We start from the raw sequence: 24,005 nt of genomic DNA on the forward strand, positions 1-24,005 counted from the left end.
AGCTGGATAGCTTACTAACTCAGTTAACTGGTTCCTGGAAAAAAGAATCCTTAAGTAACAGATTGTTGTGAACCCAGAATTTGGAAAGGAAAGTCTTGTAGGGCCAACCTACAGAGGCAATGTATCTCTGAAGCCTTCACACAAGAGCTGGAATTTTCATTATGAACTATGTATGTTGTCACCTAAGAATGCCCACCACTCTTTTGGGGAACTGTTCTACCCTCTGTATCCTGCTAGCATGCTCTCAAGAGGAGCTGCCAGATTCTCCTCTAAGCCACCCTGGCTCCCTAGCCCCCAGATTGGTCCATGAGATGGGAATGTCACCCAAACTGAACCAATGGGCATCCTTCTCTGGGATCTTTCCAATTGGAGCTAGGAAAACCACCTTCCTCTCAGAAGAGTAAGATCAGATAAGTCCTGTTGATACTGGCAACTGTGATTCCAGTATCATGGAAAAATTCTGAAAGATTGAAGCAGATATTCATAAAGAGACAGAATCCTGATGGCAAAGACTTGCCTTCCAATCCCTGAGGTCCCCTGAGCAGGTTGTCTTTGAATCCATATGCCACTCCAGAATCCTTCCCACAGATCTCCAACCCCTGTTTTCTGCTTAGGTTCGTTGGAGTTTGCTTTCCATTACTTGAAACTTAATATTAGAAGATAGTAGACCTCAAGGATTGTAAGCAAGGATAAGAAAGCTATGGTCTGTAGACTGTACAACATTTGGTAAGTATACTATTAACATTTATATATTATAATATGTCCAATTACTTGATGTTTCTCTTGTTTGTTATTTGTTTTTTACTTGATGTGTCTCAATTGGAGTCTTTGGCCATATCTTAAACCAATAATAGCCAGTTGTAAACTGAAAAGCAAAATTAGGTTTATTAAATTTGTTTCAGGGTCAATTTAAGATGCAAAATACTTGTGATTTCTTAAATTTCTAATTGAATTTTATTGTTAAACTATTCATTTTCATGCATGTCTTGAGCACCTACTACATGTCAGCCCTGTTCTAGGCACTGAGTATATAACTGAGCTCAGGATTGATAAAAATCCCTGCCCTCCAGCAATTAACATTCTAGTGTCGTGTGTGTGTGTGTGTGTGTGTGTGTGTGTGTGAAGTTTTGAAAAAAGGTTCTTATTTTTCTATAGGCTTATTTCCTATATAGGTTTATTTCCAAAGAGGCAAGTTTGTACTTTTTGAGTAGTCTCCAAAATAAGCAATTTGGAATTAATACTCTGATTGCTACTATATACTGTAGATCATGGGGGGGGGGGGGGGTGTTAAAATGCTGTATTAAGGTTTTTTGGAGAACTTAATGATTATCATCCAAAGCTCAATTTTCCATATTGGCATAAAGGAAATAGTTCCAGACTTAAGGAGTTTCTTTACATATGTTTTATAATTAATGTATTCTTTCAAAGCAGTTGATAAGGTATTTATTTGGAGGAAAATATCTAGAATTTAAGTTGTTTTAGTTAAAACAATAATGTGTACCTCTGATATCAGCCAATGAAAATTTTCATTTAAAACTGACTGTTGGGGGCAGCCCTGGTGGCTCAGCAGTTTAGCGCCGCCTTCAGCCTAGGGCCTGATCCTGGAGACCCGGGATCGAGTCCCATGACGGGCTCCCCGCATGGAGTCTGCTTCTCCTTCTGCCTGTGTCTCTGCCTCTCTCTCTTTCTCTGTGTCTCTCATGAATAAATAAATAAAATCTTTTAAAAAAATAAAAATAAAACTGTTGTAAAGGATGCTATGACTTCAAAAAAATGATTCTCTCTACATCCCAAGCAGTTAGTTGTTAGTGATCATTATAAAAGCAGCCAGTGCGGCCCCCAATAGCATTTTACCCAGGGAAGAGACAATAAAAGTCTGCTATGATTGAGGGAAATGAAGATGGAAGGTGCCTACATGCCTCAGATAGCAGAATGTGAACATTCTGCTAGTTCAGAGTATAAGAGAAAACAGAAAGGTTAACAAAATAAATACTTAAGAGAGCAAAGGCATCTTAGTGGTTTAAAAGGAAAATAAACCTTTAAAAGGAAAATAAACTGGAAATAAACCATATCCAGGGTGCCTGAGTGGCTGTCAGTTAAGCATCTGCCTTTGGCCTGAGTGGTGATCCCAGGATGCTGGGATCGAGTTCTGCATCAGGCTCCCTGAGACACCCTCTGCCTTTGCCCTCTGCTCTTCCCTCCTGCTCAAGAGCTCTCTCTCTCCCTCAAATAAATAAAATCTTTTAAAAAAGGAAAGAAAGAAGAAAAAGAAACTATTTCCATTCTGAGTATCAGGGAGGAAGGAGAAAAGCCCTAAGCCAGTGTCTGTCAGATTTCTTTATTGACAGAACCCTATATTCCTAGTGAGTTCCCAAAACAGGGTCCCTGTATGTAAAACAACTAAGAACAACATTTTATGAGGATAAAATTGTAAGATAACAGTTTTAACATCACTCCTTAAAAAAGCAACTTACCAGGCAGTTCTGCGTCCCAAGGTAGATGGCAGAGTTCCTATCAGAAGATAAATTCCCATGCCATTCCCTCCCACTCACAAATATTGATGGGGGAGCACCTCACCCAAGAGACTGACGGGGCTCAAGGAAACACTCAGTTACCAGTGCTGTCAGGCACTCTGCTGGCGTGCTGGGCAGGGACTCTGTTTAGTGAAGTGCCCGCATGACATTTTAGACATAAAGGAAAGTACCATGGCTTTGCATCGTAAGGCAAAGAGCTGAGCTGCTCTTCCTAACATGAACAAGACTTAGGGGTTGGGGCTGCCAAAAGAGGAAGAAGGACCAGGTAAGATGATGTGGAAGGCTGGAGTCCTCTAAGAAGGGTAATTGGAAAGACATTAGATACTAAAAATTATTAGAAAAAAATAAATAAATAAAATGAAAATAAAAATTATTAGATATTAGGAAATATTAGGGCAGCCCGGGTGGCTCAGTGGTTTAGTGCCTGCCTTCATCCCAGGGCGTGACCCTGGAGACCCCAGATTGAGTCCCACGTCAGGCTCCCTGCATGGAGCCTGCTTCTCCCTCCGCCTGTGCCTCTGCCTCTCTCTCTGTCTCCTCTCTGTGTATTCTCATGAATAAAAAAAAGAAAAAAAAAAAAAAAAGATAGGTACTATTAAAAAAAAAAAAAAAGTAATATTAGAAAGATAGCTAAAGAGAAGTGCCCAGTGACAGAAACAACCAAAGGACTTCTAAGAAGATGGATATGTTTTATAATGTTAGCAGATGAGAAAACTGAGGCTCAGAGAGGTTAAGTGACTTGCTCAGGCCACATAGGAAGCTATTCAAACCTAAGCTTGCCCAGCTCCAGAACACAGGCTTGAAGTCTACGCTATCAGCCTCAGGATCGAAATTTTAATATATTCTACTTTGCACCCGTGAGTAATATTGTACCCTCTTGTCCTGTGTTGCTTAAATGGAATAAATAGGTGTATTTTTTTTTTTTTAAGACCACAAATATGAGCAGCCCTGGTGGCCCAGCAGGTTTAGCGCTGCCTCCAGCCCAGGGCGTGATCCCGGAGACCCAGGATCGAGTCCCACATCAGGCTCCCTACATGGAGCCTGCTTCTCCCTCTGCCTGTGTCTCTGCCTCTCTCTCTCTGTTTCTCTATAAATAAATAAATAAATAAAATGTTAAAAAAAAAGACCACAAATGTACAACTTTCCTTATAATGACACAAGTTTAAATCCTGCATGTGTACACAGGAATGAAGGAAACTTCTTTCTGAGGGCGTCCAAGTCAAGAGAAGTTAGCATGGCAACGTAAGTTAACAGTGTGTTAAAATATGGAATATAGAGGAGCCTCTGAACAGCTTAAAAATCATGTTTTAAAGGGCATCCACCCAGGTCAGCAACTAAAGGATAACTAAACCTATGGATCTGCGAGATAGACCCTGTATAGCCTATGTCAGCTTAAAGGTTTTGTTTCTGGGTGATTTTCACACCCTTAATTTATTCTTGTCATATTAGAACACATGAAGCCCTAAAAAGGTGGTTTCCCTCCCTCCCTCCACCTCAAAGCCTTGCCCTGGCTTTTTGTGTTAGAATCACTAGCACCACAGGAAGAAAGGTGGTTTATATTCACCAAACTGTCAAAAGATTGTCTGAGGAGAAGGTTTTAAGGGATGAAGTCAGGATAATTTGACTTTCTACCCTATGCTTGTCTATATTATTTGCGTTTTCCCAATGGATATAAATGATTTTAGTCATCTAAAAAGTTAAATGAAACAACAACAAAAAACTAAATATGGTACCTCTTTAGAAAAAGAGAAGAAAGAAAGAAAGAAAGAAAGAAAGAAAGAAAGAAAGAAGAAAGAAACAAAGAAACAAAGAAAAGAAAGAAAAGAAAAGAAGAAAAGAAAGGAAAAGAAAAGAAAAGAAAAGAAAAGAAAAGAAAAGAAAAGAAAAAAGAAAAAAGAAAAGAGAAAGAAGAAAGAAAGAGACTCAGTCCAAACTGTGGGAATCTCTAAATTGGGTGGCTCTGGGCTGTAATTAAATCTTGCTTCTTTTACATTAGTAGAAACTCCATTCTAAAAAAGAAAAAAAGCTTTTAGTCTCTTACAAGTTTGTTTGAAATGCTAACATAGCAATCAGTGCTCTCCAACTAGAATTTCAAATTCACTTAATGTAGTTACATATCCATAAACTCTTTCCTGTAACCCAGAAACAGCAGAACTGAAATGGGAAGAGCCAGGACAGAGCCTTAGCTCTCCAATTAAGAGAGTAGTCTTGGGCAAGGGGGTCTACCTTCCAAGGTGCACTTTCCTCTGTTATTAGAGGAGGCTCTCGGTTAAAGAACACCTCAGGTCCTTTGTAAAGACTATCACTTTTGAAATTTGACAAAGGACTCCCAGACCTCTTGTATATCATTCTTCTACATCTCCACCACTCCAAACACAGAAAAGGAAAAGGAGAAGAAAAATGACTTTAGAAAAATGTTAGTGAGCTAGACTTCTGCTAAAGTTAGGAATAATAGGCATTGTTGAACCCTTTCGTTTCTTTTAATAAACCTCAAACTCCTGCTACACGCAATCATGATTTTTAGCAGCTCACTCTACAAAGGCAAATAGTGTTGGAAATTTTTAGTAACAAGTCCACAAGACTCAGATGTACAAAGACATTCTTTATTCCTATAAAACGGAAGTCATCTTGAGTCCTGAGCTCACATTTTCCACCAAAGGTGGGAAAACTTAAAAGTTGCCTCTTAAGGCAAGTTAGTCACTTCTGGTTTTAAACATGATCAGCTCTAAATTAAAACCCAGTAAATGCAAGACCCCCTCCTCCTGACACCTCTACCCCTTGTCTTCCCAGAGGAGATCTAGACTTGGGCATTGCCTCTCATCTTGGCCGAGAGAAGCATTTGTGGGCCCTCTTGTCCCTCATCCTTGCTGGCCTCTAGCCAGTCCCGCCTGCTATGCCATTTGCTGCTGACGTCATGGTCCCACCAGGGCCTCCAGACCCCATGTTCTCCTGGTTGTGCAGGCTGGCCCTTGGCTTCTTCTGCCCTGTTCCTTGGGCCCCTTAGCTCCTCTACATCCTGTCCTCCTGGAGGGTCAGTTATTCCAGGCCACTTTTCCCCAGCCCAGCCACGAGGCCCAGCCCTGGGGGCCCCTCCCGGTCATGGTCACTCTGGCTCCGGTGTCCTAGCAAGTGCAATGTCACACCAGGCTTCCCCCAAAATTGCACCCTCTAGGCTATACCTTGGAAGCCACCTTGAACTTTTTTATTACGTGGCCCTAGGAGTTACTGGTGTGCTAGCAAACTGGCTGGGGGCAGGGGGAGGGGGTGCAAGGAAATCCTGATTTGTAGCTTTTGCCCAATTGTTGTATAAATACCCTACTCTTGGTAGATTTCAAGCTGGGAAGACACGTCAACAAGTTTTCATAACCATGATACCGCAAACTCCAACTTGGCACGGCTCACCCCAGGAAAGTGTGGGAGTGGGCAGGGGCTTGTAGGCATCCTCCCACACCTAAGCTCTCCCCACACCCTTCCCGTTCCTCCCCTCTTATCTCTTCAACTAGATGGTTAGCTCTTCCAGGCAGGATTACATCTCAAAGCCCTGGCTCCCAAAGCACTTCTCACAGTGACTGCAGGAGGCACTCAGTACTTATGTTGATGGATTACATTCCTTAACAATATTGCCACTAAAGACTCTTTTTAATTCAATTTTGTTTCTTTTTACTAAAGTATAATTGACATACTGTATCCTGTTAGTTTCAGGTGTACATCATAGTGATTCGATAATTTTATACATTATGAAATGATCCCCCTGATAAGCCTAGTTACCATCTGCTGCTAAGGACGTTTAAAACCCCACTGTTCTGCTCTTAGAGGCATAAAGGTGGCTCACTTCTTGTGCTTTTCCCTACAAACCAGATGAAATTAATCCAATGCCCCTTAGCTCTTCAACCCTGCACAGAGAGCATGCCTGTCATATTGCCAGGGATTTTTTTTTTTTTTAAGATTTTATTGTTTAGAAAAAACAAAACAAAAAAAAAAGATTTTATTGTTTAAGTAATCTCTACACCCGTCGTGGGGCTTATGCTCACAAACCCAAGATCAAGAGTCACTCCACCAACTGAGCCAGCCAGGCACCCCACCCAGGGAATTTTTAATATGGTGAAGTGTGGGGTTTCATGAAATGCATTTAGTGGGATGGATTTGGTTGAAATCAATTTATATCATGATTTAAATTACTGAGCAGGAAGACCTGTCTTAACTCACTAGCAGCCTCCTATCAACATTGTAAGTGGGTGTTAAGTCTTTGATACACTTTTTAGCCCACAGTATATGACTCCTTGCAACAAAGACTGACTGAACACTTAATATGTGCAAAGAAGGTGCTTCTGGAACTGAGGAAATGTGTAGGACAATGATTCTCGAAGTGGGATCTGGGACCAGCATCCTGGGCCACCACTGTTCCTCAAGGGGCAGCTGCACCTCTACCCCCTCATTTATCCCAAGAGACTGACTGACTGAGCCACAGATTGCTCAGAGCCTTGCCTGCTGCCCCTGTGCAATCAAAAAGAGAACAAATTTGGGAAGTGGCTCTTCTTTTCCTCCCTCCTTATAAACCTCTTGCAAGCCTTCTGTTGCCCCATAATTATAGTCGGAATTCCTACTGTTTACTGAGCACTTGCTAGAAACCAAGTCCTTTCTCAGCAATTTAAAAGCATTTTATTTCAATCTCACAGTGACCCTTCAGGAGAAACATTCTTTTTTTTTTTTAAATTTTTTAAGTAGGCTCCACATCCCACATGGAACCCAATACCGGGCTCAAACTCATGACCGTGACATCAAAGCCAAGATCAAGAGTCGGACACTTAACCAACTGAACCATCCAGGTGCCCCCCAGGATACACATTTTATCCCCAAACTATGGATAAGGAAATGTGCTCAGAAAGGTTAAGGAAGTGATCTAATACCACAGTCGTGTTGCCTTATGGTCCCCCCAAAGATATGTCCCTTTAGAACCTGAGAACATAACTTTATTTGGAATAGAGTCTTTTCATATGTAATTAGTGTAAGGCAAGGCTCTTGAGATGAGATCTCAAGCCAATGCCACATCCTTACAAGAGAAGGAGGAAAAGACAGAGGAACACAGAGAGAAGACCATGAGAAGAGAGAGGCAGACACTGGAATTCCAAAGCAGCAAGCTAAGGAAGGCCAGTGGTCACTGGCAGCTACCAGAAGCTCAGAGAAGGGCAGAAATGGATTCTCCCTCAGCCTCCAGCGAGAACCAAACCCTACTGACACCTTGATTTTGTATTTCTGGCCTTTCAAACTGTGAGAAAATAAATTCCTGCTGTTTTAGGCTACCCAGTTTGTAAAACTCGCTATGGCAGCCCTAGAGAACTAACATAATCGCTGAACCATTCTAAGAGTGGAACCTGTGTGCAGACTGGGGCCTGACTTCAGAGCCCATGCCTTTTGCCACAACACCGCACTGCCTTGGCCTGGTTATAATTCAGCCTTCTTCTACCTTCTCACATCTCTACCCTCCTGTGTGCCTTCTTGCTGTTCTCTGAACACAGTCAATACTCTTCATGGCTTCTGTACCTTTGTAACTCCTGCCCTCTGGACCTGACACACTGTTATGGACTCAATGTTTGTCCCCCACCTTCCTCCTGCCACCCCAGATTCAGATGTTGAGGCTCTAACCTCCAGCGTGATGGTGTTTGGAGGAGGGAGTATTTGGAGATAATTAGATAAGGTCATGAGGGTAGAGCCCCTACGATGGGATTAGGGTCCTTGTGAGCAGAGGAAGAGACACCAGAGAGTCTTCTGTCCAGCAGGTGAAGACCCAGTAAGAAAACAGCCATCTGCAAGCCAGAAAGAGAGCTCTTACCAAGAACTGAATCTGCAGACACCTTGATCTTACACATCCATCCTCTAGAACTGGAGAAATAAATGTCTGTTGTCTGAGCCCCCCTGTCTGTGGTGTTTTATTCCAGCAGGCTCAGCTGCCTAAGGCACACATCCTTTCCCTTCTCCTCTTTGCCTCACAAACTCTTACTGAATTTTTATATCCACCTCAAATGCCACTGCCTCTGATTTTTTTCTAGACTCACTTCTGCTACTCAGGCACATTTAGCAGATTTTCTCCTTATCAGGGCAAGGTCTCCTCAATGTATTACTTCTTGGCAGTCAAGAACTTTGTCTTTTCTGTCCTTGTGTTTTCAGTGCCTAATAAAAACATAGTAAGTATGTAAGTATTATTTGTAAATAAGTATTTGATGAATGAATAAATGAATGAATGAATGAATGACCTGTGTTGCTGCACTGTGGAATAGACTGTAGACCCTTCAACCACACGATTCTCAACAGATTGAATGTTGATTTAAAGGGGGCCTGAAAAATAAAATAAAATAAAAGGGGGCCTGAGAGTAAGAAAATAAAAGCATATAGGTGCTGTTAGCACCCAAATATGTTGCTCACTAACCAATAAAATCTTGGTGTAATTTTCTTGATGATATTTGTCTAAGAGTTGCCCTAGTTTGTGGAAGTTCCTCATAAAAATGATCAGAGAGTGGGCTTTGCCAGGAATCAGGTCTGGCCTTTGAGGGAACCCACACTGTTGATGGCCTATCCAATCGTCATTCCTCCCTTCTTCCTTGCTAGCAGATTCCATAATGGACATTCCTGAGGGCAGCTTTTGGGGAAGATTTTGTACCCCTGAAAAGAAAGGCATAGGAGGAAACTGTTCCTCTTCTTCTGTGGTACAATGTCCTATCTGCATATGACCCTGGATTGTGGCCCCATTTTGCAACCATGAAGAGTGTTAGCTTATGATGGCAAAGCTGATATCCTAAGGGTGGCAGGGCAGAAGGTGGAAAATCTCGTGGACCTTAAAGAGGTTATTAATAACCATTGAATAATGAACCTTAGATCTGTGCTGTCCAAAGACTGGATAGAGGTCCTGTCCAGAGATAAGTTATAGGGTTGCCTGGGTGGCTCAGTTGGTTAAGCATCTGCCTTTGGCTCAGGTCATGATCTTAGGGTCCTGGGATTGAGTCCCTCATTGGGCTCCCTGCTCAATAGGGAACCTACTCCTCCCTGTCCCTCTGCCCCTCCCCCTGTTTATGTACTCTCTCTGTCAAATAAATAAAATCTTTATAAAAACAAAACAAGACAAAAAAAGACGCATAATAGAGGTAATATATTTCTCTACCATTTAAGCCTTTTTTAAAAATAATTTTTTAAATTTATTCACGAGAGTCACAGAGAGAGAGGCAGAGACATAGGCAGAGGGAGAAGCAAGCTGCCTATCGGGAGCCTGATGCAGAACTTGATCCCAGGACTCGATGCTGGGACTCGATCCTGGGACTCTAGGATCATGCCCTGAGCCAAAGGCAGGCACTCAACCACTGAGTCACCCATACATCCCTTAAACCATTTTGTATTGGATTTGGGATTACTTAAAATGGAAATCATCCCAACAACTATCATACAACCCAACTGCCAAAAATACCTCTCCGGCTCCACCCTGGGAGAGAAGTCTGAGAACACCACTGTTTTCAATTTATTGAAGAAAAGTTCTGCATGTTGAACGGCAAGCTTTACTCTTGAGAGGCATAAATCACCAAGCTTTTAACAGTTCAGAATGTATCCATTGATTCCTAAGCATCCCTTCCTCTGAGTACTTATTCAGTGTCTTCTCTGTGTAAGTCACTCTGCTATGCTCTGGGATGAAGATATAATGAACAGTAAGTATCAGCTTATAGTTTGTAAATCCTCCTTCATGTCATTCTCTCCAAAGTTATTTAAATGTGCAGCTGGCCCTTGAACAGCACAGGGGTTAGGAGCACCAACATCCATGCACTTGAAAATCTGAGTATAACTTCTGACTCTCCCCAAAATTAGCTACTAACAGCCTATCTTTGACCCAAAGCCTTAATGATAACATAAAGATTTGATTAACACGTATTTTGTGTTATATGTATTGATACTGTATTTTTTAAAGACTTTATTTATTCACGAGAGACACTAAAAGAGAGAGAGAGAGAAGAAAGAGAGAGAGAGAGGCAGAGACACAAGGCAGAGGGAAAGGCAGGCTCCATGCAGGGAGCCCGATGTGGGACTCGATTCTGGGACTCCAGGATCACGCCCTGGGCCAAAGGCAGAAGCTCAATGGCTGAGCCATCAGGCGTCCTGATACTATATTCTTAGGAGAAAGTAAGCCAGAGAAAAAAAAATGTTTTCAAGAAAATCATAAGGAAGAGAAGTATATTCATGGTACTATACTTTACCAAAAAGAAAAAAAAAATCATGTATAAGTGGACCCACGCAGTTCAAAACCGTGTTGTTCAAGGGTCAACTGTAAATTATTTTTGTTTAAATGCATGTTTGAAAAAAAATAAAATAAAAAATAAATGCATATTTGAACTTAGACTTCATTAAAACAAACAAATACACAAAAAACTAATTCCCACTTATAGCTACAGGAATACAAAGTTATGAACAAGATGAAAAATCTCCAGTCCATCCAGGTTAGTGTCTGACTGTGACTTGCAGAGCAGCTTTTATGAAGGGAAGCCTCAGCGCCTGGGGTGGCTCAGTCTGTTAAGTGTCTGACTCTTGATTTCAGCTCAGGTCTTGATCTCAGGGTGGTGAGTTCAAGCCCCACGTTGGGCTCCATGATGGCTGTGGAGCTACTTTAAAAAAAAAAAGGAGAAACAAGGAAATGCAGACCCTGTGAAAGCGACAGGATGGATGATGCAGGCCAAAGCTGAGCAGGCCAGGGAGATGGGAGACGAGCTCTCGACCCAACAATGAGAGCAAGTCCCTGACATCACGGGAAGGAGAGAGCGGCAGGCTGCAAGCTGGCAGAAAGAGTGAGTCAATGCTAGCAGTTCCTAAAAATAGCAGAGCAGGGGCTATAAGCTTTCCCATTTGAAGAGACTTAAAGCTGACAGGTAGTGTGGGCTCTGAAAGGAAGGACTAGAGTCATCTTGACCCGAAAGCCTTACCCTGGAGGTTTCTGGGCCCCCACTCAGCTGTGAGGACAGCAGTCACCTGCCTCTCCCTTGTCAGGGCTGGTTGCATGTAGAGCCAGAGGCGAACTGGAGGGGGAAGAAGAGTGAGAGATCGAACTGCTGAAACCCACTCTGAACCTATTTCACTGAGATGAGTTTTAATCAAGTGAAAAAGTTTTAAATTAAAATAAAAACTCTAATTAGAAAAAAAAAAAAGGACTAAGCTCTCGACCTGGTTTTGAGAAAGCTTAGCACACCTTCCACCGAAGGTACCACTTTCAGAAAGGTGTCTGGCCTCCCCCACGTGGCACAGCAAGATTGGAAAAAAGAATGACAGAGTGGGTAGCTCATTTCTTTCCGCCAGCACTTGTGCGGTAAACAGCATCCTTTTTAAGAACACAAGAGGGAATACAAAGCCAGCATGAATTATTTAACAGCTATAAAAATTACTATCTGTAAAAACACACGAATATGCTTACCCCCAAACCTGAGCGTGTCTGATTTGGGTGTAAGTCAGCATGACAGCCCATGCGCGAGGCCTGAGCATCTTGTGGAAGGAATCCTAGAGAACATTACTTAATTTGGACCACAGTCTTCCGGTACTTTTTATTTTGTGCCTTCTTGCCAGTTTTCCCTTGATAGTCTCTCCCTTTTCCAAACCATCTTTTATTCCAAATCAATCCTCGGAGAGAACGTAGCCAGTCAGGACCTGTTGCTTGTCCAGATGAATCCTCGGCAACTGTAAAGCGTGAAGCCCAAACACAGACGCTTTAGCTCAGCATTCAAGGCCTTCCCTGATCTGGCCCCTTTCTACCTTTCTTGCCTCCCCACGACTTCCCTTTCGACACCCTTCCACTCTCCACCTGCGTTGGCCATTCCCGTGTCCTGGCTGGATGTCCCCACCTCCGCTCATGCTGCTCCCTCTCTGTGGGCTGTCCCACCCTCATCCTAGGCAGATACACTTTCCTTGCTTCCTCCCAGATGTACCCTACTGCGTGGAGCCTTTTCTGGTTTTCTCTTTTGACACAAATGTTATGAATGCTGCTTAGTAAACTTCCACAAGAAGCTTGACCTGGCAGAAAGAAGGTAAGGTGGCAGCTAGAGGGAACAAAGGGGCTAGCAGGGTTGGGGTTCATGGTTTAAGATGGGAGCAGCCTCATCTGTTGAGGAGAGAAGGGGAGAGACTGGGTTGGGTGTAAGGGATGGTCTCCGGGGCAAGGGGAGGAGTCAGCCCCAGAGAGGAGGCAGGGACCTCTCTCTACAATTTCCATTGTACTGTGTGGATCCTATATGCTCTGATATAAGGGTGGCAGGGGTGGAGGTGGGGGTGCTTGGAAAGCCACTGTGCCTAGAAAATACCGTCTTCCCTTACCTACTTAGTGAAATCTGAAATGCCATTGTTCTGACATTCCTTTGACCCATGTCTTTGACCATCAAAGGTGCATGTGCGCGCGTGCGCGCGCGCGCGCGCGCGCGCGCGCGCGCGTGTGTGTGTGTGTGTGTGTGTGTGTGTGTGTAGATCATTGTTAGTGGAGTACCTCTCCCTCTCCTGCTTCTATAGATCCCCTGAAGAGCTCTTCTGGACTCATTAACTGTCCTCTGGTGAAATGGGGAACAGGAACTGTGCGGGACCCATCTGCTTGGTCCTCTCACTCTGTTCCCATTTGCTGCTTGGGTGAGAGATGGGGTGCATTTTGTCCTCTCACTTCTGTATCCCCGGGCAGGCTGTGCCCCTCCAGGGGGACCTTTGGCCACCTCCCACAACACCTGGGACTGAGTAACGGGGTTCAAGTCCAGAATGAAGCATCATCGCAGACTGTGGCCACATGTCTGAGCTCCAAGCTCTGGCTCAACATCCATCCCTGGGGATTTGTGCATCCCATCTGCCTGCTTCCTGGGTCTGCTTCCTAGGTGGCTCAGATGGAGGAGCAGGTGGAGGCGGAGCTGATGATCACCTCAAGACCTCAGCAGGTAACATGCAAGCAGTAACATGCAAGTCACTCCTGCTTCAGGTGGATCACTCTCCAGGCTCTGGTCCTGAGGGGGAGAAGTGAAGAAGAGAAGCTGAGAGGCCTAGACACTGGGCGAGGGGAGGGGTTGGTGCCCTAGAAGACCGAGGGAGACAGACAAACCTCGGCCCTGCAGACCTGGGCTTCACTGCACTCCAACTTGGTAAATATAATCCTAAAGCCTGTACTCAGTGTTTCTTATTTTAAGATATGAAAATGGGTCAGCGGTATGTAAATCAAGCTGACCTGAGTCCTTCCTGGGCCAGAATGCAAAGACTCCCCTTGGGTGTTGTTGCCTGTTGTGGGCCTGCTGTCTGGTTTTCCACCCTTCCAACTGGGCTGCCTTCTTGCCCCCCAGGCTGGAGGGGATAACTCTGGATTTGAACACACATGCCTTAAAGCAGAGGCCCAGCCAGTCTCCTGCTTTGCTTTCTGAACCCCACACCCTGTGGTCCGGCACTAACTTGACACCTGTCCAAGCGGGGGGGCAGGTTACTGAGTCTGTCATTCCTTCAGCAATGACTGATGGGCGGGGTGGGTCAGATTGCTCAGCACCTGGGTGAGCAAGGCCCTAGGATGAGGTACATTGGTACAAACTTGGCCGTGCCCTTTATCTGCTATGGAACCTTAGGCAAGTTCTGAACCTAGGCTCAGTTTTCTCATCTGTGAAATGGACATAATAATGATATTTTCATCACAGAACTGTTGTGAAGGTACATGAGATAAGGAGCTTGGGGCCCAACCAAGAAACATGCTGGATGCTAAAGACTTTAGAATTGAATCAGAAAACAGTAAGAAAACTATAGAGGGGGATGCCTGGGTGGCTCAGCGGTTGAGTGTCTGTCTTCAGCTCAGGTCATGATTCCGGGGTCCTGGGATCAAGTCCCGCATTGGGCTCCCTGCGAGGAGCCTGCTTCTCCCTCTATGTCTCTGCCTCTCTCTCTGTTTCCCATGAATAAATAAATAAAATATTTAAAAAAGAAAAGAAAGAAAAGAAAAGAAAAGAAAAGAAAAGAAAAGAAAAGAAAAGAAAAGAAAAGAATAGAGATATTTGAGCAAGTGCAACAATCTAAACTGCTTCTGGGAGACAATTCCAGTGGCAACATGTAGGGGGTTTGGAGAGACTTGGAATGAATCCTGTGAACCTCAGGCATTCATTCTGCTGTGGGATCACCTCTTGTTCCCAACCAGCCTTCCTGGAACAATGAATCTGTTCTGTTAATGCAGATTAGGTAACTTGGAGCAGAGTGGCGGACCTCTTAGGCAAATGAGTTCCTTCTACAGCTTTCTCTAGCATTAAAAGATTTCAAGGGCCTCTTTCCTCTCAGAAAAAAGCATCTTTTCACAGACTTTCAAGATGGTTTACAATCTCCAGGCTTAACCTGCTAGTGCCATTTAGCGCAGCAGCAAGATTAGAAACATCCAGGGAAGATTCGTTTAGGAAAAATGAACTACCATGGGTCCTTGCTCTAATCAGCACTGCCCGGCCATCCTTTCAGGAGCTTATTGGGGCAGGTAGAATGATGGCCCCCAAACTGTCATTATCCCAATCTCTAGAAATGTTACTTTACATGGCAAAAGGGATTTTGCAAATATGATGAAGGATCTTAATCATATTTGCAAATATGATGCAGAGATGATCCAGGTGGGTCTAGCCTCATCCCATGGGTCCCTAAAATTGGAAAACCCTTCCAGGCCCTGGTCAGAGGGAGATGTGGCCATGGAAGAATGGCCAGAGAGGTGTCACCTTGCTGGGTTTGAAGGTGGAAGAAAGAGACCGTGAGCCAAAGAATGTGGGTGGTCTCTAGAAGCTGGAAAAAGTGAGGAAATAGATTTTCCCCTAGTCTCCAGAAGAGAATGCAGCCCAGCCAAAACCATGACTTCTGCCCAACGAGACCCATTTTGGACTTCTGACCTCTGGAACTGGAAATAAGAAATTTGTACCATTTAGACACTACATTTATAGTAATTTGTCATGGGAGCTACAGAAAAAGAGTACATTTACTATGGGCTGACTTGATGCTAAGCACATGAGGACCAACAGCTTAAAAAACCAAAACAAGGGGCTCCTAGGTGGCTCAGTCAGTTATTACATTAACTTAATTTCAGTTAAGCTGAAATTTTGATTTCAGCTCAGGTTGTGATCTCAGGTTTGTGGGATCAAGTTCTGTGTCAGGCTCCTCACTCAGTGGGGCGTCTGCTGGAGATTCTCTCTCTCTCTCTCTGCCCCTCCCCTTGCTCTCTCTCAAATAAATTTTTTAAAAAAGCAAAACAGCATCTTTTTTCCAACAGAACTCACATTCTATGGGGAAGAAACAAGACTTATGAACAAACAATTATACACTGTTGTTTTGGGCAGAATGTGCCATAAAGAAATATGAAGCAGGGTGAAAGGATGGATGAGAACACACTGCCCACCTTTGAGGAATTCAGCCTGAGTGGAAGACAGGTGAGCCCACTGTCCTCACAGTGGTTCCCCAGGGGCTGCCCCTGCTGGGGATCAGAGAACACCTCACAGACCAGGTGAAAGGGGAAGGGGGTCTTTGGGGATGAGTAATAGTGTATCCAGGGGAGAACAGGGGGAAGAGAGATCTGGGCAGAGGGATGGCATGTGCAAAGTGATGAGGGCATGAAGAGTGTGCTCAGAACTGTGAGGAGCTCAGGATGTGACTAGGCTCAGGAGGAGTAGCAGGGCAGTCGGGGTAATGGCATGGACCTTGGGCGTCTCCAGCATTCCTGCAGATATGGAGAGAATGAGCCCCCCATGAGATCTGGAGGCATGATCCAGCGATAACACCCAGTGTCTGTGTTCTCGCAGTCCTGTCTCGTACCTCGAAACAGATACAAATTCGTGTGTTCCACTCACCAGTCAATCCCTGGTGGATTCGCGATAAAAATAGTGATTAAAATTACTTGCCAGTTAAGTCACTCAACTTCCCTCCAAGGGAAAAAAAAAATCACTTCAAGTAGAATTGAAGTCTGGGAATAACTATGAGGTGGATTTTCCCAGCTCCTGGCACATCTCTGGGTAATTGAAGAAGCTCTGTGATCAGAAAAGAGGAGCCAACTGATCTGTTAGTTTAATTCAACGAGGTTTACTGATAACCTACCAGGGGCTGGCACTCCAGGTATGAAGGTAAACCAAGGCCTTGACCCTGGGCTCAAAGTCCAGTGAATGGGATGACAGGTAAAATTAGAACAAATGTTTAATACTAGCAAATATTAAATACAGGTATAGAAAATGTGCTGTTGGATCCTATCTTTGGGTTCTGTGGCTCTCATAACAAATTACTACATGCTGGGTGGTTTATTTTTTTTTATTTTTTATTATTTTTTAAAGATTTTATTTATTTATTCATAAGAGACACAGAGAGAGAGGGAGAGGCAGAGACACAGGCAGAGGGAGAAGCAGGCTCCATGCAGGGAGCCCGATGTGGGATTCGATCCAGGGTCTCCAGGATCAGGCCCCAGCACCAGGCCCAAAGGCAGGTGCTCAGCCGCTGAGCCACCTGGGCTACCCTGCCGGGTGGTTTAAATATATTCCATTGCCATTCCAGAGTCCAGAAGTCTGGAATCAAGGTGGTCAGTAGGCCTGCACTTCCTCTGGAGACTCAAGGAGAGAACGCCTTCTTGCCCCTTTGGCTTTGGGTGGCTCCAGGTGCTCCCTGGCTTGGGGCCCCATGCCCCACCCTCTGCCTCCATCTTCACATGATCTCCTCTGTGCCTGTCTCTCCAAAGGACACTTAGCATTGGGACTAGAGCCATCCAAGCCATTCAGGATGGTCTCATCTCAAAATCCATAACTCAATTACATCTGCAAAGACTCTTTCTCCAAATAAGGTCACATTCACAGGTTCCAGGGCTTTGGACATGACCTAAGTAAAAAAAAAAAAAAAAAAAAATCACTGATGGTCGTTTGGTGCAACTTGAAAGAGAAGGTGATATCCGAGCCATGAATTGACTGAAGGGTGAGAGGGGCAGGATCAAGGGTGATTCCTGAGCTGGGGGTGAGACAGGTGGAAGGAGCAGCGATGGGGATGGTAGATTGTTTTCATCTGTAGTGAGGGCTCTGTGCCATCCCTCTCTCAGCCCTTCCAGCGTGACCTTCCACCCAGGGGTCTCAGCCTTGCCCTTCTGGGCATTGTGACTTTCCACCTGTGAGAGTGACTATGAAGTTAGAGACCCCTCTCCTCCCGGCATGGGCCTTCTCTCACCATCTCTTGTTGTTCTAAAATCTTTGTCTGCTCCTTCTTATCCCCAGCAGGCTGGGGAGAGGCTTGTTAGCACATATTTCTATGGTGCCTCTTCCCAGAGGGGCCCTGGTTTGAGTGCTTTTGGAAATGTGACATTTCCACAGAGGCCTTGGGATTACTCAGCATTCACACATTGCTTCACACTCCATGGGCATGTGTCCTGCCTTCCCCAAATTTAACCTGTCTAGGCTTCGACTTCCTCATCTGGGCTGGAGCAGAATGATGGATGGACACCTTGAGTCTCTTTCCTCTGACATACAGGGAGTCATGATTCTACAGGCCACTTCTGGCTGTCAACTAAGCACCTGGTCTCTGAGATCGAGGACAATCTTGGTAAGGAAGCAGCAACAGACCGGAGGAAGCTTCTTGAGAATTACTGCTTGAGCCAGATTCCTGTGTGGCCTAGAGCACATTTGGCAACCAGCCCTCTCTCTGAGGCCCCTAGCCTTTGGGCCACTGAGCCCCAGTTTTCTCACCCATGTAATGGGGATGTTAGTACTTACCTCATAGACCTATAGGAGAGAGCGCAAACCACACAGCATGGGTGCTGAGGATACCGTCCTCACCCCCAGTTGGGAGGCCCAGGAAAACAGACATATGGTTAGGGTTTTCTTGATGTCAGTTCAGTGGCAAGTTAGGGAATAGCTGGTCTGTGGTTTTTTTTTTTTTTTTTTTTAAGATTTTATTTATTCATGAGAGACAGAGAGAGACGCAGAGATATAAGCAAAGGGAAAAGCAGGCTCCCGGCGGGGAGCCCGATGTGGGACTCGATCCCAGGACCCCGGGATCACAACATGAGCCAAAGGCTCAACCACTGAGCCATGCACGTGCCCCTAGCTGGTCTGTTTCAAATGTTGGGCTGGAGGGATCAGGGGACCTGGCCCTGCTCCCAAGGAGATGCTGACACCCAGGAATAGGCCAGTGCTGTGCCCTCTCTACTAGCTCCCCTTTGCCCACTGGGGAGGGCTTGAAAGATCCCGAGGGCAGTGAGCAGACCACACGAGTGGACAGAACAAGTGGGGCATGGGGACCAGAAGGGAAGGCTGGAGCCACACCTGCAGGGCACAGGTTCACACTGTGTACGTGCTCACTCACTCGCATGCGATCATGCCCACTGATCCCACACACACCACATTTGCTCATGCACATGCACAGTGATCATGCTCACTGATGGTTACACTCATATGCTCACACTCATCACACCTACTCACACTGCACACGCACTTGCCCACACGCACACTGGTCTCACACACTACACACCAATTGGACATACATTCATGTACACACTGATCACACAATACACAAAACACATACTCCTATATACAACACACACAAATACACGCACACATACTCACACGTTCTTTATCCTTACACACTCATACAAACAGAGCGGCACAACCAGTGTCCCAGAAGCAGAGGCACCAAGAGACACAGAGAGGGCCAGGGATGACAGCAAGGACAGAGAGAGACAGAGAAGCGATGGACAGGCCGATGGTGCCAGAGAGGAAAACTGCAGTGGAATCAGGAGGTTCCCGACGCAGGCAGAGAGGGCTCCAGGGAGGTGGCCGCCCAGCCCAGCACAGGTCAGGCTTGAACAGGAGCAGCTGGAGCGCTGGGGCCCTGGCCATGAGGTCGCCCGGAGCTCCCCATGACTGCTTCTGTGGAGGTGTGCCAATCACTCGGGTTCCCGTTAATTCTCGGCTTCCTCCTAGTGACCCCACCTGGGGCTAGTGCTGTGTCATGACACCCCCAGGACCCAAGTTTAGGGTGAGTGAATAACCATCTGAGATGCCAGGCAGCGTCAGCAGCACGGCCAGGGCACAGGCTGAGGTCTCGGACCTCGAAAGGCCAGCTTCTTCCTGCACCGGAGGAGGTCCCTCCTCCAGGTGATGGGATGCAAACCTCCAAGCTGGCAGGTGTGCATGTGGGGTCTGGGCCCCATCTGGGACACTGGCCAGTCACAGGCCCATCCTCCTGGCCCACGGCTCTACTCTGCAGGTAGCCGAGGCATCTTGCCCCTCTGTGCTGTCTCGTTTCCGCCCCGGAGCCCAGCACTTGGCCCCCCTGAAGCTTGCACACACCGGCAAGTACTCAGGAGTGAACACACCCCGGGTAACCCTTCACCATGGGGTAGGGAAGCAGGTGGAACGACACTCCCGTCTTCCAGCCCTCTGGTGGGAAGTTCCGAGGTGCTCATTGCGAGAGGGAATTGAACCCTACTGCCCACAGCGACCCCTCATCACACACCCTTGTAATTTACCGGCTTTCCTGCCTTCTTGCCCTGGGAATCACTTGTCCAATTAAACCCGCTGCTTGCAGGCCCTGGTCGCAGGCTCTGCCTTTAGCTAAGGCCCCAAACAGGGATCTCCTGGGGCCCAGCACCAGGGGAGCTAATGATCTTCTCTCCTCCCACTTCTCTTTCCCCTGGACACCAGGGCTCTGCTCTGATCTATTGTTTGCTAGATTCAGGAGCCACCACATTTCCCCAGGGCGCCAAACCACTCTTGTTTATGCAACAACTATTAATGCTCAGCAATCTCCTCCGAAGCCATACAAACAAAAGGTATCTTCAGCAAGGAGGGATCCTATTCCTGATCCTGGGTTAAGGTGGGGCTCAGGACACCAACCAAGCTTCTACCCAAGCCCGAGATTTTGTCTCCACTTTAGGACACATGTCCTTGGCAAGTCACCCACACAACCATTCATAGTCTTGGGTTGTGTGGGTGCATGCATGTGTGTGTACGCGTGTGTTTTAAGATAGATTTACTGTATCTTTTGATTACGAAAGCAAATGCTTGCCGGTTGTCCAGATGATAGCAATACAAAATGTATAGCTTGGAAACTGAAGGCACCTCCTACCCTTTTCTTGAGTGGGGTTATTTTTAATTTCCTTGGACCAGGACATTTTCAGCATCAACGAATGAGGTCTTTCGGCTCCCTCAGGGGTAGGAGGTGCACTTATAAAATGTTATTTCTTCTTAGGGAAATCATTCATTCAATGACTGTTTGGCTTCAGGTGCTGAAGAAGCTGCCAAGAGCAAGGTAGACAAGGAAGGCTCGCAGGCCTAACTGCCTGTCTCCCAATAGTTGTGTTTTCCCTGATCTCTGTAGGCAGGACCTTGCACAGCTTTCTTGCTCTGGAATAGTCACTCAGTTGCCTCTGGCTCTTGGGGAGGCCTGTGGAGCTTCCCATACCCACAGGGAAGGGTTGCACCCATTACCCAGAATGCAGAGCAGGGTACGCTCCCACTGCTGAGCCTTTGTCAGGAGGCTCCAGGCTGCTAAGGGCACCCCTTTCAGGACCAGTTCTGAAAGACCCAGTTTCAGGTCACCTCTGATTGCCACCTGTGCACAGCAGAAAGTCTGTCTTGTCAGTGGATCCTGTGCTCTCACAGAGCCAGTAGGCATCCTGAGGGCAGGGGCTGGGTGGCTCCTTTGGTCTTCCCTGATGCCCAGGCCCAACAAAGAGAGGAGGATTGTGGAAAGTCAGAGAGGGCAGCAGTGTAGGCCAGCGATTAGAGCAGGAGATCAGGTTTTTGTTTTGTTTTTACCAGGGGCAGCCGTATGGAATCCTCTCCCTTCATTAGGTGGGTGCGGAGCAGAGGCTAGGGAATAGGGGCAAAAGCCCAGGAAGGAATCCACATGGCCCAGGAGCCAGGCACCGTCTTGCCAACTAGGAAGCCACGAAGGAGAAATCCAAGCATTGTCACATGTCCCAGGAAAGAGGGAGGGTGCAATGTGGGCGTCCTTTGTGCCAAAGCAGACCCAAACAGTATTTTTAAGTGCAATTTAGTTAACATGTACTGTATTATTAGTTTTAGGGGGTAGAATTTAGTGATTCATCAGTTGCATCTAACACCCAATGCTCATTCCATCAAGTGCCCTCCTTAATGCCAAACACCCAGTCACCCCGTCCTGCCCAGGCCCAAGCAGTATTTATCAGCTCTTCTCCTTTTATTAGCATAAAAAATCACACCTCCTTTAACAGCACGTAACAACTCAAAATAAAAAATGTTAGGACTCCAAACAAATGAAAACAATGGGAAAAGGTGCTTTATTCGAATTATGCTCCCCCTAAGTCTGATATTTAGCCCCCAACCTTGGTAATCAAAGCCCTGACAAGTTTGCACTGAGGTTGGCAGAGTTTCAGAATTTGAATGAGGGATGGACAGAAACAGCTGTGATAGGATAAATCCCCTGATGAATCTATTCCTGAGGGAGGTGAGTTGACTAGGGGTTCTAGAAAGGGCATTCATGGGTGACTCTCAGGAGCTGGAGGGGTTGTCTCTATCCAGGGCCTGGATGGCTGGGTTTCTCTCCTCTGACCCATTTCTTCTACACTCCCTAAGGGAGCCCATTTCCTAATACTGCTGGATGTCCTCAGCAACCCACCCCCCACCCCCAACTACACACACATGATTTGTTCCCCTTTCCCTTTAAAGTTTTTTTTTTTTAATTTATATTTATGATAGTCAGAGAGAGAGAGAGAGAGAGAGAGAGAGGCGCAGAGACACAGGCAGAGGGAGAGGGAGAAGCAGGCTCCATGCACCGGGAGCCCGACGTGGGACTCGATCCCAGGTCTCCAGGATCGCGCCCTGGGCCAAAAGCAGGCGCCAAACCGCTACGCCACCCAGGGAATCCCCCCCTTTCCCTTTATCTAAATTCTTAAAGCCTGATTGATCTTAGCAAGGTGTTCTGTCAAAGCCAAGGAAAGTAACTTATACTAAGGTGTAAGAGACTAATAGGCTTCACCAGCCACAGGAGCATTTGCGTCTTTGAGGCGTGTTTGTAAATTCAAACCCATCTCAAACAGGTGGAGTGTACACGGGAGCGCTTTTTGAAGCCAGGTCGCTGGCAATTCCACGTGCCAGGTGCCTCCGGGCGCCTCCCACCTCCTCCCTTCCCGAGCAGAGCCCAGCTGCGGGCCCTTCTGAGGACGCTCGCGCTGCCAGGGTGGGGGTGGGCGGGGACACTTAGGCCCCTGCGCGCCCGGCGGGGCAGGCGTCCCCAAGCCTCAGCCCCGGCCTCTCCTCTCGGGCCCAGGACGGAGCCGCGGCGGCCGGGCGGCGGCGGGGGTGCAGCGAGCGCGCCCCACCTGCGGGAGGGCACGTCCGGGCTCTCCCGCTCCGAGCCCGGCCTGCTGCGGGCGGCGTCGCCTCGCCCACCCGTCCTGCCCGCCGCCGGGGCTTGAGCGCGGGGCCACCGGGGCCCCTCCGCGCCCGCGCCCTCCCCTCCCCCCGCCCGCGGGGCTGCAGCCCGGCGCCCCCCCAGCTCCGGGCCGCGCTCCCCGAGAGGGCGGCGACTGCGGGGAGGGAGGGGCGCCGCCCGCCGCCCGCCGCCCGCCTCCCGGGGCCTGGAGCGCGCGTGGCCCCGGAGCCGCCGGCGCCGTGCGGGGATCACAGCGCAGCGCGCCGCGCCCGGACTCGGCTGGCTCGGCTCGGCTGGCTCGGCTGGCTCGGCTCGGCGCGCCGGCGGCCCCGAGGATGCTGGCGGGCTGCCCCGGCCTCGGCCCGCGCTCCCGCCCGGGAGGGCCCGGGCTGCGCCCCTAGCCGCCGCCGCCGTCGCCGCGACCGCCCAGCGCGGGGGCGAGAGGGAGGGGTCCGGCCGCGCCGCCAGCCGCAGCCGCAGGGGCAGGCGCCCCCGGATCTTCCCGCCCCCGCCGCCTCCGTCCTCCAGCGGCCCCGCGCGCCCGCGGATGCTGGGGGGCAGCCCCGCGCCTCTCCCGGCCGGATCCCGGGCCTGACGGCGGGGGGACCCGGGGACCCGGGGACCCGGCGACCGGCGCCGAGCCCTCCTGCCCCCCCGCCCCCCGCGGGACCCGGGCCCGCAGCCTGCGCGGGGACCCGCAGGACCACGCGGCTCCCGAGTTCCCGCACAGGTAAGCGGCGCGGCAGGCCAGCCTCCCCGGAGGGCAGGTGGGGCCCCGAGGTGGGGGTGGAGGGCCGGGGCCGCGGGGGGGGGCGGTAAACGGAAGGTTCAGGAATCCCCGGGATGGTGCGGGTGGCTCTCGGGCACGTTTCAGCTCCAGCTTCTAAGGCTTGGGCCTGGCGCTGCTTTAGGTGAGGAGGTCAGGACGGGGGCAGCGCCCGGAGGAGCGCGCGGGGTGGAGAGGTGGTCGGACCCTGGGGAGCCCGGCGGGAGGGAGAGCGGCGGGGCCGGGCCCCAGGGCCTGGAGCCTGGTGCGCGACGCTTCTTGCCGATTCTTGCGCGGGGGGCGGGGGCGGGGCGGGGCGGGGGTCCGGAGAAGGCGCG

At 48.0% G+C, this 24,005-nt stretch overlaps 1 protein-coding gene across 1 annotated transcript in view; it reads left to right on the forward strand.

Annotated features, from left to right (window-relative positions):
• The first annotated feature begins 23,476 nt into the window (after positions 1–23,476).
• The window catches only part of ADCY3 (adenylate cyclase 3), a 78,934-nt gene continuing 78,405 nt past the window's right edge, over positions 23,477–24,005 (forward strand). The window contains exon 1 of the mRNA XM_072770857.1: positions 23,477–23,631. The gene's annotated coding sequence lies outside the window, so the exon portion shown is untranslated. The remainder of the gene's footprint in view (positions 23,632–24,005) is intronic.

The sequence above is a fragment of the Canis lupus genome, chromosome 12, assembly GCF_048164855.1.
Source record: "Canis lupus baileyi chromosome 12, mCanLup2.hap1, whole genome shotgun sequence".
Lineage (NCBI taxonomy): Eukaryota > Metazoa > Chordata > Mammalia > Carnivora > Canidae > Canis > Canis lupus.